This window comes from Taudactylus pleione, unplaced genomic scaffold, assembly GCF_031769625.1.
Source record: "Taudactylus pleione unplaced genomic scaffold, aTauple2 ptg000329l, whole genome shotgun sequence".
Taxonomy (NCBI): domain Eukaryota; kingdom Metazoa; phylum Chordata; class Amphibia; order Anura; family Myobatrachidae; genus Taudactylus; species Taudactylus pleione.
In genome coordinates this window covers 11399785-11412596 of record NW_028284730.1, presented here as the reverse complement: position 1 = coordinate 11412596, position 12812 = coordinate 11399785, and the positions used below count along the sequence as shown (strand labels likewise).

Sequence of the window (12812 nt, the reverse complement as noted above, 5' to 3'; positions counted from 1 at the left end):
TTTAGAAAAAAAAAAAAACGTTTTAACCTAAACAGGTTACATTAAATTGACTTAGGTACTTATTAAGTCACCTGTGCTCAAGCATGGCTGTCCTTAAAACGTGGACTGTAATGGTGGAGTTTGGGAACCTCTGTTCTAGATAATTATTACTAAAGCATTACTATGCACTAATGTGAAGTTTTTATGGAGCAATTTTCTGCAGGGAGGGTTATATTGGAGCAACGATCTGACAGCCTGTTAGCCAGGGGTAGAGCTATATTGAAGCAGGGTCTGTAAGATGAAGGCATAACACAACAATGATCTGCTGGATGTTGAAAGAAAAGGGTTAAGCAAGTGGTCTCTGGTGGGACAAGGGTAATATACTGATTTTCTGCAGACCTCTGACAGTGGACACAGTTAATGCAGAGACACTGTGCAGGTCTCTATGTCTGTCCTATGGTTCCTGATGACAGCCAGTCCCTGGGGACACACACTCATTTCCAGATTAGGATCCTGTCAGCGCTCTGCAAATCTGTACACACAGGTTTATTTGTGCTGGTGCATGTAGGTTTTTATGCTTAACTCATAACCTGTTGTTGGCGTTTATCTTAAACAAGTGTACATGACCGTCGTGGTAAAAGGTGATCTGAAAGATTGTCAGGTTGTTTCAAATATAAGTAATATATAGTGCAAACAATCTAATGTCAGAAGCTCAGAATCCATTATATTAGACATTTATGTATATATATATATATATATATATATATATATATATATATAGTATATATAAAAGAAAAAGTGTCTTTACGCACCTAAAGTTAGAAATACTGTATGTATATGTATGTATGTGTTAGAAATACTGTATATATATATATATGAAAACACTGAATCTGTTCAAAGCGCCTGTGTGCTAAACAAAGTGCTGTGCATACATAAATTTTATTAATAAAATAAATATTAATAAATATTATTGATAAACTTCAGAAAAATCAATATTAAATATCTGTGGTCTTTTAACCAATAAAGTGCAAAGTGCAATTGTGAAGCAAGTTCCTTAGTAACACATATAAAACAATAGTACCATCTAAGAAAGTGCGAGTGAGAATAAAATAGTACTCTGACTATAATATACGTAAAATGGACACACAAAATTTATTTTAAGACAAGAAACGTAATATAAATACAAAATGAAACAATAAAAAATAAATAATAAGTTTATGCAGAAATGGATGTGCTATACACAGCAATTAGATAGTTGTTATTGACCAGTATATGAGGGTATGCACAAATAGATAAATATTATAAAAAAGACATAACAATCAATATAATTTTAAAAAGGAATTCTGTGGCTTATCTGATAAGTCTGGTAGTAAAGTTCATGAGAGGTAAGTGGAGCATCCAACGCGTTTCATCTGCCAATCAGACTTCTTCAAGGAATGAAAAGCTCCTGTGGGGTGTCTGGTTTATAAACCCCCTTAATAGGGACAAACTAGCCTCAATTTGGAATCGATTAGGTCACTTCCGGTTTCTGTGTAATAATTGATTCAGTGACCAAAGTTCTAAGAGCCAAATAAATAAATCAATAGTAGTGTGGATGAAATAAAAAGCGATATTGCGCTATTAGTTCAATAAAAAATGCATATATAAAGCCTTCTATTTCTACAAGTTGCGAAATGAGTCCTGCACGTTATGTTACTTCCGCCAATCTTACGATCTCTCCGAGCGGCACTTCCGCCCTTCTCCTCGGGTCAATCTATGGAACGTCATCATTGGCTGGTTATGACATCCGCCTTTGAGGTGCGTCACTTCCGTTCATGTATTCATCCTGGTAGCGGCCATCTTGGTCCTCGCTTAGGTGCATCGCGGCCATCTTTGTCCACCCCGTGGTGTCCTGTCATCTGCGTTTCTCCATGATATTCATCATCTTTGTTCAACGTGTAGCTTCCGCCCTTACTGTGAATATTGTGGATTTTAGTCATCACGCAGCTTCCGCCCTTAGTGGCAGAATAATCTTCAGCCATCTTTCTCCTCACATATGAACGGTGTTGCCATCTTGGTCCACCCATGGATTCAGGCCATATTATTCTAATAATAGAAATAGAATGATTATAGGCATCTTTTTAGTATAAAACGTGGGATCTGGCATCATATAAAAGGCAGGGATAATATGATCCTTCCACAATTAGAAGACTTCAATAAAGCATTGATAAATATCAGTATTAAAGTGGTTTACAACTATAACCTATTTAATAAGGTATTCAGTGATCAGAAAGTCAACCAGAGTTTTAATAATGTTATTAAAAATAGTATAACACCTATTGAGGAATATTCAAACACTAAATAGTTATCAATTGGAACAAACAGGGGGTATCCAAAAATCCAACATAGTCAGTATAAAGGGAGGGGAATGTCCTAGAGAGAGGCCTCTTAGAGGGAGACATTAGAAAGTATATTCATAAAATCCATAAATATGAATTCTTCGTCATTCATAAGGATGTTTTCAATGTATAAATTAGCAATGAATCTTCTCCAAAGGTATATTCGCCCATCTTTTGCTTGTCCTTAGTACATGAGTCTTCAAATTCTTGGAATATGATGCAAGTGTCCTGTCTATACACTGATGGGGGATACACATATATGTCCAAAGTGCATCTACTGCACCTGGTCTTCCCCAGCGGTCCCCCTTCTGGGTACTGTCCAGGCCCCAAATGCTTAGCTTCCAAGATCAGATGAGATTGGGCGCTTAAACATGGGTATGGCCGTAGATAATTAGGACAAAAGACATCCACCCATACAGTGCTAGCCTTGGTAATTAGATGAAAGGAGCTATCTCATAGCCCTCGTTGAAGCCTCGGGGAGTCATGGTGTCCAATTCAAAGATCCAGTACATCTCACGTCTTGAAAGTTTATTTGCTAAGTCTCCCCCTCTCTCTCCTAATTCAACATGCTCAATTGCCTTAAAGGTAAGATCCTCTGGATCGGAGTTGTGATGTGAAGTGAAGTGTCTAGCAACCATATGTCCTTCAACCTTATTTTTAAAGTTGCGCACATGCTCTTGAATCCGTAATTTCAATGTTCTTTTAGTCTTTCCCACGTACTTCATCCCACAACTGCATTCTAGTAAATAGATTACAGAAGTGGAGTTACAATTCATATGATGTTTAATCTTGTACTCTTTAGTGTTGTCAGCATTCATAAAGGTCCTTCTTTGTCGATGCACAAATTTGCATACATTGCATTTTCCACATTTATAGGAACCTGGACAATTATGGAAAGGGGTGTCTTTCATAGGATTGCCTAACCTTAACATACTTGGGGCCAATGTATCCTTCAGGCTTTTGGCTTTTCTAAACATGACTGGAGGTTTAGGAGGAATGACATCTTTCAGAATTGGATCCATTAACAAGAGTCTCCAATGTTTACTGAGTATGGTCTTTATCTTTCTTTCCTGTGCATTGTATGTGGTAATAAATGGAATGATATTGTTCTCTTGTTTCTTATGATCTTTATACTTAAGTAGGTCACATCTGTTAAGTTGATTGGTCTTATTTTCTGCTTCCAATATGATATTGGCAGGGTATTCCTTTTCCAGGAACCTATCGGTGTACAGGCGTATCTGTTCCTCACATGTATCTTGCTTACTACAATTTCTTTTTATTCTGTGGAATTGAGAATGAGGTATATTCTTTTTCCATTTTTGTAGGTGTCCACTCTTGTAGTGCAGATAGCTATTGGTATCAACATCTTTTATGTAATTCTTAGTAACTATCTGATTGCCTACACCAATTAAAACCAAATCTAAAAATTCAATGGAAACCGCGTTGATTTTGTATGTGAATTTAAGATTCATATTGTTATCAGTGATAAAATCCAGAAATGACTTAAAAAGATCCTCCGTGCCTTCCCATATTATAAGGATAGCATCTATATAGCGTTTATATAATACAACATTGTTCTTAAATGGGTTATTGTTGTATATATAATTATTCTCCCAGCACCCCATAAAAAGGTTGGCGAAGCTTGGGGCAAAAATTGTCCCCATTGCAGTCCCACAAATTTGTCTATAAAATTTATTTAAAAATTTTAAATAGTTGTGGTTCAGAATAAAAGCCATAATATCACATAAAAACTCTCTATGTGGGGTGCTGATAGATGAGTCCATGTCCAAAAATTCTCTGCAAGCATTAATTCCTTTATCATGTTCTATGCACGTATACAGTGATTGTACATCAATTGTTATCCATGAGTAGGATGCTCTCCACTCAATTCCTTCTATGATTTGTAGGACATTAGTAGTATCCTTGATGTATGATTGTAACTGTATGACATATTTCCTTAGGAATATGTCCACATACTCCGATAAATGCGATGTTAGGGAATCAATCCCTGCAATAATAGGTCTCCCCGGTGGACTAGTCATTGATTTATGGACTGGGAAGAAAGTAAAAAATGGGGGTAGTTGGATTGGTTACCAGGAGGTATTGAAATTCGTCTTTTGTAATAATACCATTGTGTAGTCCATAGACAAGTAACGTTCTCAGTTCATCAATATACTCCTCTAGGGGATCTCCATTCAATACAGCGTATGAGTTTGTATCTCCTAAGAGCCTATTGGATTCTTCAAGATAATAAGAACGATCCATTATTACCAATCCCCCCCCTTTATCAGCTTGTTTGATGATTATTTCTTGATTCTTCTGAAGATTCTTGAGTGCTTCTTTCTCTCTATTTTTCAAGTTTTGTTCAGTAGGGATTTCAATGTTTTCATCACAAAAGTCTTTCTTCACCAGTTCATAAAAAATGCTGAGGTAATTACCTTTAGATTCTATTGGATAATACTTAGATTTATTTTTCAAACCCGATTTTGACTCGTTTCCAGTGTAATTCATGATAACCGCATTATCTTTTTTCAAAATATGACGTTTTAGGGTTAGATTCCTCACAAATTTATTCAGGTCAATGAAGGTTTGGAATTTATTCATATTACTGGAAGGTGCAAAAGATAATCCTTTACTCAGAAGAGATACTTCGGATTGTGTTAAAACGTGTTTAGATAGATTAAAAATCCCCTTCTCCTTAGGGTCTATTGCACATTCCTTCTTTTGTAATTTCTTCCTGTTGCCCCCTCTAGTTCCTCTTCTTCTCTTGTTCTTCTTTTCATAGGTGACGCTAATCTTGTTGTTTCTTTGAAGAAGGTTTTCCTCGGGTTCGTCCTGTTGTACTCTGGGCCTGGGGATAAAAAATCAGTGTCGCTGTTAGACTCATAACGTTGAAGTGTAAAGAAACGATTCTTCGTGTGATAGGTGTTAAATTGGTTGGATTCTGCATGATCATCATCCCTTCTGAAACTCTGTCTTCTTTTGTATGGCGCCATTCTCCATGGAGTTCTTGCTTGACCAGGACGGTGTATTTTCACTTGTCCTGAAGTTTTGGGAAATCTACTCCAATTCTTTACTTTATTTAGTTCGTAATCTTGTTTGTCCCTGATGAACTTTTTTTCTTTACCTTTCATGACATCTTCTTCTATCCGTTCTAGTTTACGTACTAGTACCGCATCATTAGTTCTGTAGTCCTCTTTATCTTTAAAAGCCTCCATTTTAATCTCTTTATTATTGATTTCTGTCTCCAGTTCAGAGAGAATTAATTTCTTCTCATTTATAATCAATTTCATGAGGTCTATGGAACATTTGTGTAGAGTGTTGTCCCATTTTTCCATGAACACTGGATCATCCACCCCAAATATAGGATTTTTCAGGAGTCTTAGACCCCTTGGTACCCTATTTACCGAGATATAGTGCTCCAATCCTTTTATATCCCACCATGCTTTTATTTCTTTGGTAATAAGTTTTTCAAGTTCCCAAAACATATTGTCTAAATTCTCGGTGGGGACATTAGTATTAATTTGTGTTATATCTTCATTAAAGATTTTTTGGCATAGATCACTCCTTCTGTTTTTGCGTTCATTATTTTGATACATAATTTAAATAATAGGGTAAATAAATATCAGAAGGCTGCCGTGAAAAATAACCAGAGGGTTTATGTAGAAATGAGAGAACACGGCGCCAAAGGATAATAAACACCCTATTTCAGTAGAATAGGAAGAAGTCCTACTCCTTAGAACCAGTCGTATTCAAGTTATATATGTCTTTTAAAATATAAAAAGTATAGTATATAGCACTCCCCTATAGTATGGGTGTCAGCTCAAACAGAAGAAGTATAGCAGTGGTGATATGCTGTTATTAAATTTATGAAAACATTGAATCTGTTCAAAGCGCCTGTGTGCTAAACAAAGTGCTGTGCATACATAAATATTATTAATAAAATAAATATTAATAAATATTATTGAGAAACTTCAGAAAAATCAATATTAAATATCTGTGGTCTTTTAACCAATAAAGTGCAAAGTGCAATTGTGAAGCAAGTTCCTTAGTAACACATATAAAACAATAGTACCATCTAAGAAAGTGCGAGTGAGAATAAAATAGTACTCTGACTATAATATACGTAAAATGGACACACAAAATTTATTTTAAGACAAGAAATGTAATATAAATATAAAATGAAACAATAAAAAATAAATAATAAGTTTATGCAGAAATGGATGTGCTATACACAGCAATTAGATAGTTGTTATTGACCAGTATATGAGGGTATGCACAAATAGATAAATATTATAAAAAAGACATAACAATCAATATAATTTTAAAAAGGAATTCTGTGGCTTATCTGATAAGTCTGGTAGTAAAGTTCATGAGAGGTAAGTGGAGCATCCAACGCGTTTCATCTGCCAATCAGACTTCTTCAAGGAATGAAAAGCTCCTGTGGGGTGTCTGGTTTATAAACCCCCTTAATAGGGACAAACTAGCCTCAATTTGGAATCGATTAGGTCACTTCCGGTTTCTGTGTAATAATTGATTCAGTGACCAAAGTTCTAAGAGCCAAATAAATAAATCAATAGTAGTGTGGATGAAATAAAAAGCGATATCGCGCTATTAGTTCAATAAAAAATGCATATATAAAGCCTTCTATTTCTACAAGTTGCGAAATGAGTCCTGCACGTTGCTACTTCCGCCAATCTTACGATCTCTCCGAGCGGCACTTCCGCCCTTCTCCTCGGGTCAATCTATGGAACGTCATCATTGGCTGGTTACGACATCCGCCTTTGAGGTGCGTCACTTCCGTTGATGTATTCATCCCGGTAGCGGCCATCTTGGTCCTCGCTTAGGTGCATCGGGGCCATCTTTGTCCACCCCGTGGTGTCCTGTCATCTGCGTTTCTCCATGATATTCATCATCTTTGTTCAACGTGTAGCTTCCGCCCTTACTGTGAATATTGTGGCTTTTAGTCATCACGCAGCTTCCGCCCTTAGTGGCAGAATAATCTTCAGCCATCTTTCTCCTCACATATGAACGGTGTTGCCATCTTGGTCCACCCATGGATTCAGGCCATATTATTCTAATAATAGAAATAGAATGATTATAGGCATCTTTTTAGTATAAAACGTGGGATCTGGCATCATATAAAAGGCAGGGATAATATGATCCTTCCACAATTAGAAGACTTCAATAAAGTATTGATAAATATCAGTATTAAAGTGGTTTACAACTATAACCTATTTAATAAGGTATTCAGTGATCAGAAAATCAACCAGAGTTTTAATAATGTTATTAAAAATAGTATAACACCTATTGAGGAATATTCAAACACTAAATAGTTATCAATTGGAACAAAAATGGGGTATCCAAAAAGCCAACATAGTCAGTATAAAGGGAGGGGAATGTCCTAGAGAGAGGCCTCTTAGAGGGAGACATTAGAATGTATATTCATAAAATCCATAAATATGAATTCTTCATCATTCATAAGGATGTTTTCAATGTATAAATTAGCAATGAATCTTCTCCAAAGGTATATTCGCCCATCTTTTGCTTGTCCTTAGTACATGAGTCTTCAAATTCTTGGAATATGATGCAAGTGTCCTGTCTATACACTGATGGGGGATACACATATATGTCCAAAGTGCATCTACCGCACCTGGTCTTCCCCAGCGGTCCCCCTTCTGGGTACTGTCCAGGCCCCAAATGCTTAGTTTCCAAGATCAGACGAGATTGGGCGCTTAAACATGGGTATGGCCGTAGATAATTAGGACAAAAGACATCCACCCATACAGTGCTAGCCTTGGTAATTAGATGAAAGGAGCTATCTCATAGCCCTCGTTGAAGCCTCGGGGAGTCATGGTGTCCAATTCAAAGATCCAGTACATCTCACGTCTTGAAAGTTTATTTGCTAAGTCTCCCCCTCTCTCTCCTAATTCAACATGCTCAATTGCCTTAAAGGTAAGATCCTCTGGATCGGAGTTGTGATGTGAAGTGAAGTGTCTAGCAACCATATGTCCTTCAACCTTATTTTTAATGTTGCGCACATGCTCTTGAATCCGCAATTTCAATGTTCTTTTAGTTTTTCCCACGTACTTCATCCCACAACTGCATTCTAGTATATAGATTACAGAAGTGGAGTTACAATTCATATGATGTTTAATCTTGTACTCTTTAGTGTTGTCAGCATTCATAAAGGTCCTTCTTTGTCGATGCACAAATTTGCATACATTGCATTTTCCACATGTATAGGAGCCTGGACAATTATGGAAAGGGGTGTCTTTCATAGGATTGCCTAACCTTAACATACTTGGGGCCAATGTATCCTTCAGGCTTTTGGCTTTTCTAAACACGACTGGAGGTTTAGGAGGAATGACATCTTTCAGAATTGGATCCATTAACAAGAGTCTCCAATGTTTACTGAGTATGGTCTTTATCTTTCTTTCCTGTGCATTGTATGTGGTAATAAATGGAATGATATTGTTCTCTTGTTTCTTATGATCTTTATACTTAAGTAGGTCACATCTGTTAAGTTGATTGGTCTTATTTTCTGCTTCCAACATGATATTGGCAGGGTATTCCTTTTCCAGGAACCTATCGGTGTACAGGCGTATCTGTTCCTCACATGTATCTTGCTTACTACAATTTCTTTTTATTCTGTGGAATTGAGAACGAGGTATATTCTTTTTCCATTTTTGTAGGTGTCCACTCTTGTAGTGCAGATAGCTATTGGTATCAACATCTTTTATGTAATTCTTAGTAATTATCTGATTGCCTTCACCAATTAAAACCAAATCTAAAAATTCAATGGAAGCCGCGTTGATGTTGGATGTGAATTTAAGATTCATATTGTTATCAGTGATTAAATCCAGAAATGACTTAAAAAGATCCTCCGTGCCTTCCCATATTATAAGGATATCATCTATATAGCGTTTATATAATACAACATTGTTCTTAAATGGGTTATTGTTGTATATATAATTATGTATATATATATATGCAAATGCAGCAAGAGGTGTTCTACACCCCCTGCTGCATCTGCGATCCCAGCACTACGACCGAGGTTGCATCGCGACCATCAGTGGATGGCGCCGGGCCACTGTCCAGCTGAGTAAGCCGCACTTACGCAGGCTGGCCGGCTTGTGTGGACAGGAAACTGTCCGTGGACGCAGCCCCTGGCCTTGCCACCCCTGGAAAATGGGACCGACGCCCCCGTTTCCGGGATTGGCGGCTGATCCCCACACCACCCCTTAAATGCCTTTACATGCCAGTCAGGCAGAGACATAGCAGGGGCTGCGTGTGATCACACAGGTCCCATTCTGGACATTAGCAGAACTGGTCCTGTGCACGATTCCCGATAATTGGACTAGCGTACAATACTGAATTAGCCCCTAAGAGCATAAATAAACCACTGAAAACTCAAGTGTCAGATGCATCTGACCTATGGGAACAATGTGAATTTTTTCCTATGTTGGTTGCTGGGCAATGTGTTTTTTCCTGTGGGGGCAATGTGTTTTTTTCCTGTGGGGGCAATGTGTTTGAATTTTTTCCTGTGGGGGCAATGTACTTTATTACTGTGGAGGCCAATGTGTGATTTCAGGCGAGACAGTCCATACGCTCCATGCAGCGAGGCCACACCATTTTTTGGGCGCGTGCAAGTGTGCCACCCTGGTAGATCACAAAAGCTTTCAGAGTAGATAACCGACTCCAAAAGTCTGGCCACCACTGCTCTACACCGTCCTCCCCAATATTGGGTGGTATGCTTTTGTGTATGTTGGGAAGGAGGACCCAAAACATATTGTTGTACCTGTGCCCCACACTTGCTAATTCCGCCACTGCCGCTGGACTCTGGAGGACTGCTGCACATTCCCAGCCGCAGCAGCTACTCCTCCCATGGGCTTTGCGGAGTCCAGCAGGCTGCACTGACTGCCTGCAGCCTGCCAGCCACCAAGCACAGGAAGGACTAGGAGCCACGATACAAGTGCAGGGGCGGACGCACGGCAGCTGCATTCTTATATAGTCTATCCACTGAAGTACCTGTGACCATAAGCAGTGCAGCACTGGTTATAAAGATAACTTGTAAGAAAATCTTCCAACACCCTCACAGCTTATGCTTATATTCTCCAGTTGTGAGACAGACAGAGTTGACTGATGCACACGATAGACTAGGCACAAAAGACGTGATCTGGCATGTCAGTTTCCATATGTTTAAGACATATCATAAATGCTGGAATGAATGCTGATGGTATTTCATTAACACTCCTGTTATTGCAGAATACACACTCCGGCTGGTGGGCTTACTGTAAATCCTTGTCATAATGGAAAAGCCTGAAGATACGCTGACCACCCACCTTACCCACCAACATTAGACCTTCTTATAGACCGACAAAAGTATCCTGTGGGCTATATATCAAGCATGTGCAGTGGGCTGCCTGAGGTCCCACATTGCAAAGTAAAGTGATCGCATCAGCGATCACTTTACTTTATACATTGCAGGTACTGGTTCCTATTGGGTTGGGTACAGGATGCCAGCGCTCGGGATCAGAATTCCATTGCCGGCATCCCGACAGGGTTAGGATACTGACAGCTGTCGGTCTGTATCCTAATCCTCCCCCTCTCCCTACCCTGTCCCTAACTCTCCCTCCTCGGTGCCCGAACCTAACCTCCCCCTCGTGTACCCTAAACCTAACCCTCCTCCTAGTACCTAAGCCCTAACCCAAACGCTAACCCTCCCCCTAACCCCGCTACTTACCTTCAGGATTCCGGGGTCGGGATGCCGGTGTCTGGATTCTGACAGGTGTCGGGATTCTAGCTCCAGCATTTCAGCCCCATTCTGAGCCCCATAATCCCTGCGGTCAGAATTATGACCGCATCCTGTTCCTGGATGTGATGTTCAGTACATCCAGGCAGTACAAAATTTGTTATTGACACAAAAAACGGTGTTAAGAAATTCTTCTTATTGGGTCTTGAACCCGACAGTTAATAAATGGGCCCCTAAGTGTGTGTAATAATTTGTTGAGAGAAGAAATCCCTGCAGATCTGACCTGGAAGAATAAAGAGCCAGATGGATCAACTACTGTGGGATTATGGTGCAACATAATATTTTCATCCCTTGAGGAAGGAGGTAAAGTGGAAAACCATTTGGACTAGTAGAATTCTGAGAAGTGACCTGATGGTGATATTGCAGAAACCTAATTCCAAAACACTTGCTTTCCATTGCAGAACAGGCTAAGACTATACGGACTAAAATGCAAGACCCCAGTTTTTATTAGACTAGAATCATACACAAGCTAGTCGGACATATGAACTTTGTCTCACTGAGGACATCATTTACTGTATAAAGTTCAGAAGAAACCACTGCTAGTTAGAAGTGCACCTAGGTGTGTGTAGAGGTGGATGAATCGGAAGACACCATAGTTCAAACTTCTACCACCTAAGGTCCATCCCTTTCATTCAATCAAACTTTAATGTCTCTCTTAAAATAGTGCTATGTCTAGCATAATTTATATATTAAATTACCCAGGAGAGTGAGAGGACATGGGTACTGTCTTTACTATATGTGGCACTTCTTTGTGTTTGAAGTTTTTCATCCTATAGACAAAATACACCTAAAAATATGCTTCTCTGTCTAATTTCATCTGGAAGGTGCAAAATGTGTCCAGTAAAAGAATAGGATGAGACCAAATCTCCTTCAGCTCAGAAATGGTGCAAAATCAAGTTATTTTGTGGAGTGGAAATGGCCCCACAAGCCATACTGTAGTTGCCAACCCTCTCTGAATGTCCCTGAATAATGGTAGGTCTTCCGCTACCTTTGGAATTCTAAATCCCAGGATGGTGGATGGAAATCATGGGATTCAGAATCAGAATGCCCCCCTCAGCTAATTGACAGGTTGCACATGTGTGAGCAAGATGATGGGTCATGGGGCAGTGACGTGCAGGAGAGGATCCTCTGTAATCATGTGTGCCCGTAGGTGGGCAGCCAGATGGTGAGTGGAAGAGGAGGGGACTGATGTGAAGGACTTGCAGAACTTGAAGCAATCTTGCAGAACTCAGACTCATAGTGAAAAAACTGCAGCAGCCGTCTGGTCCTACGAGTATCGGATCCACTTAACCCAGGAAACTTAACAATATTATTCTTTTCTATGTTGTTGACTTATACAAGTGTTTTTCTCTCCACTTTTTGGGAAAATGTGAAGTATTTTACAACAAGTTAACTTAATGTTGCCACCTGTCCGGGATTGGTCCGGACAGTCCGTAAAACAGGATACCCGGAGGGTTAGTAATCTTGGACAGGCAGCATCCAGAATTCACACTGCCAGCCAACTGTCTCTGCTTCTTTCCACCATCTTTATATGGTGACACTTCCTCTGCTCCACCTTCTCTTTGCTGTTCCACCTCCTCTTCATGCCACCTCCTAAGTTCCCTCCTGGCTCTTAACCTCCATCCCACCAGCTCATCTGC

The 12812-nt window shown here is 39.2% G+C and overlaps 2 pseudogenes; both read right to left on the bottom strand.

Annotated features, from left to right (window-relative positions):
* Positions 1-2628: 2628 nt before the first annotated feature.
* On the bottom strand, positions 2629-2746 carry LOC148509364 (5S ribosomal RNA; annotated as a pseudogene).
* Positions 2747-7998: 5252 nt separating this feature from the next.
* LOC148509363 (5S ribosomal RNA) lies at positions 7999-8116 on the bottom strand (annotated as a pseudogene).
* Between the last annotated feature and the right edge of the window lie 4696 nt (positions 8117-12812).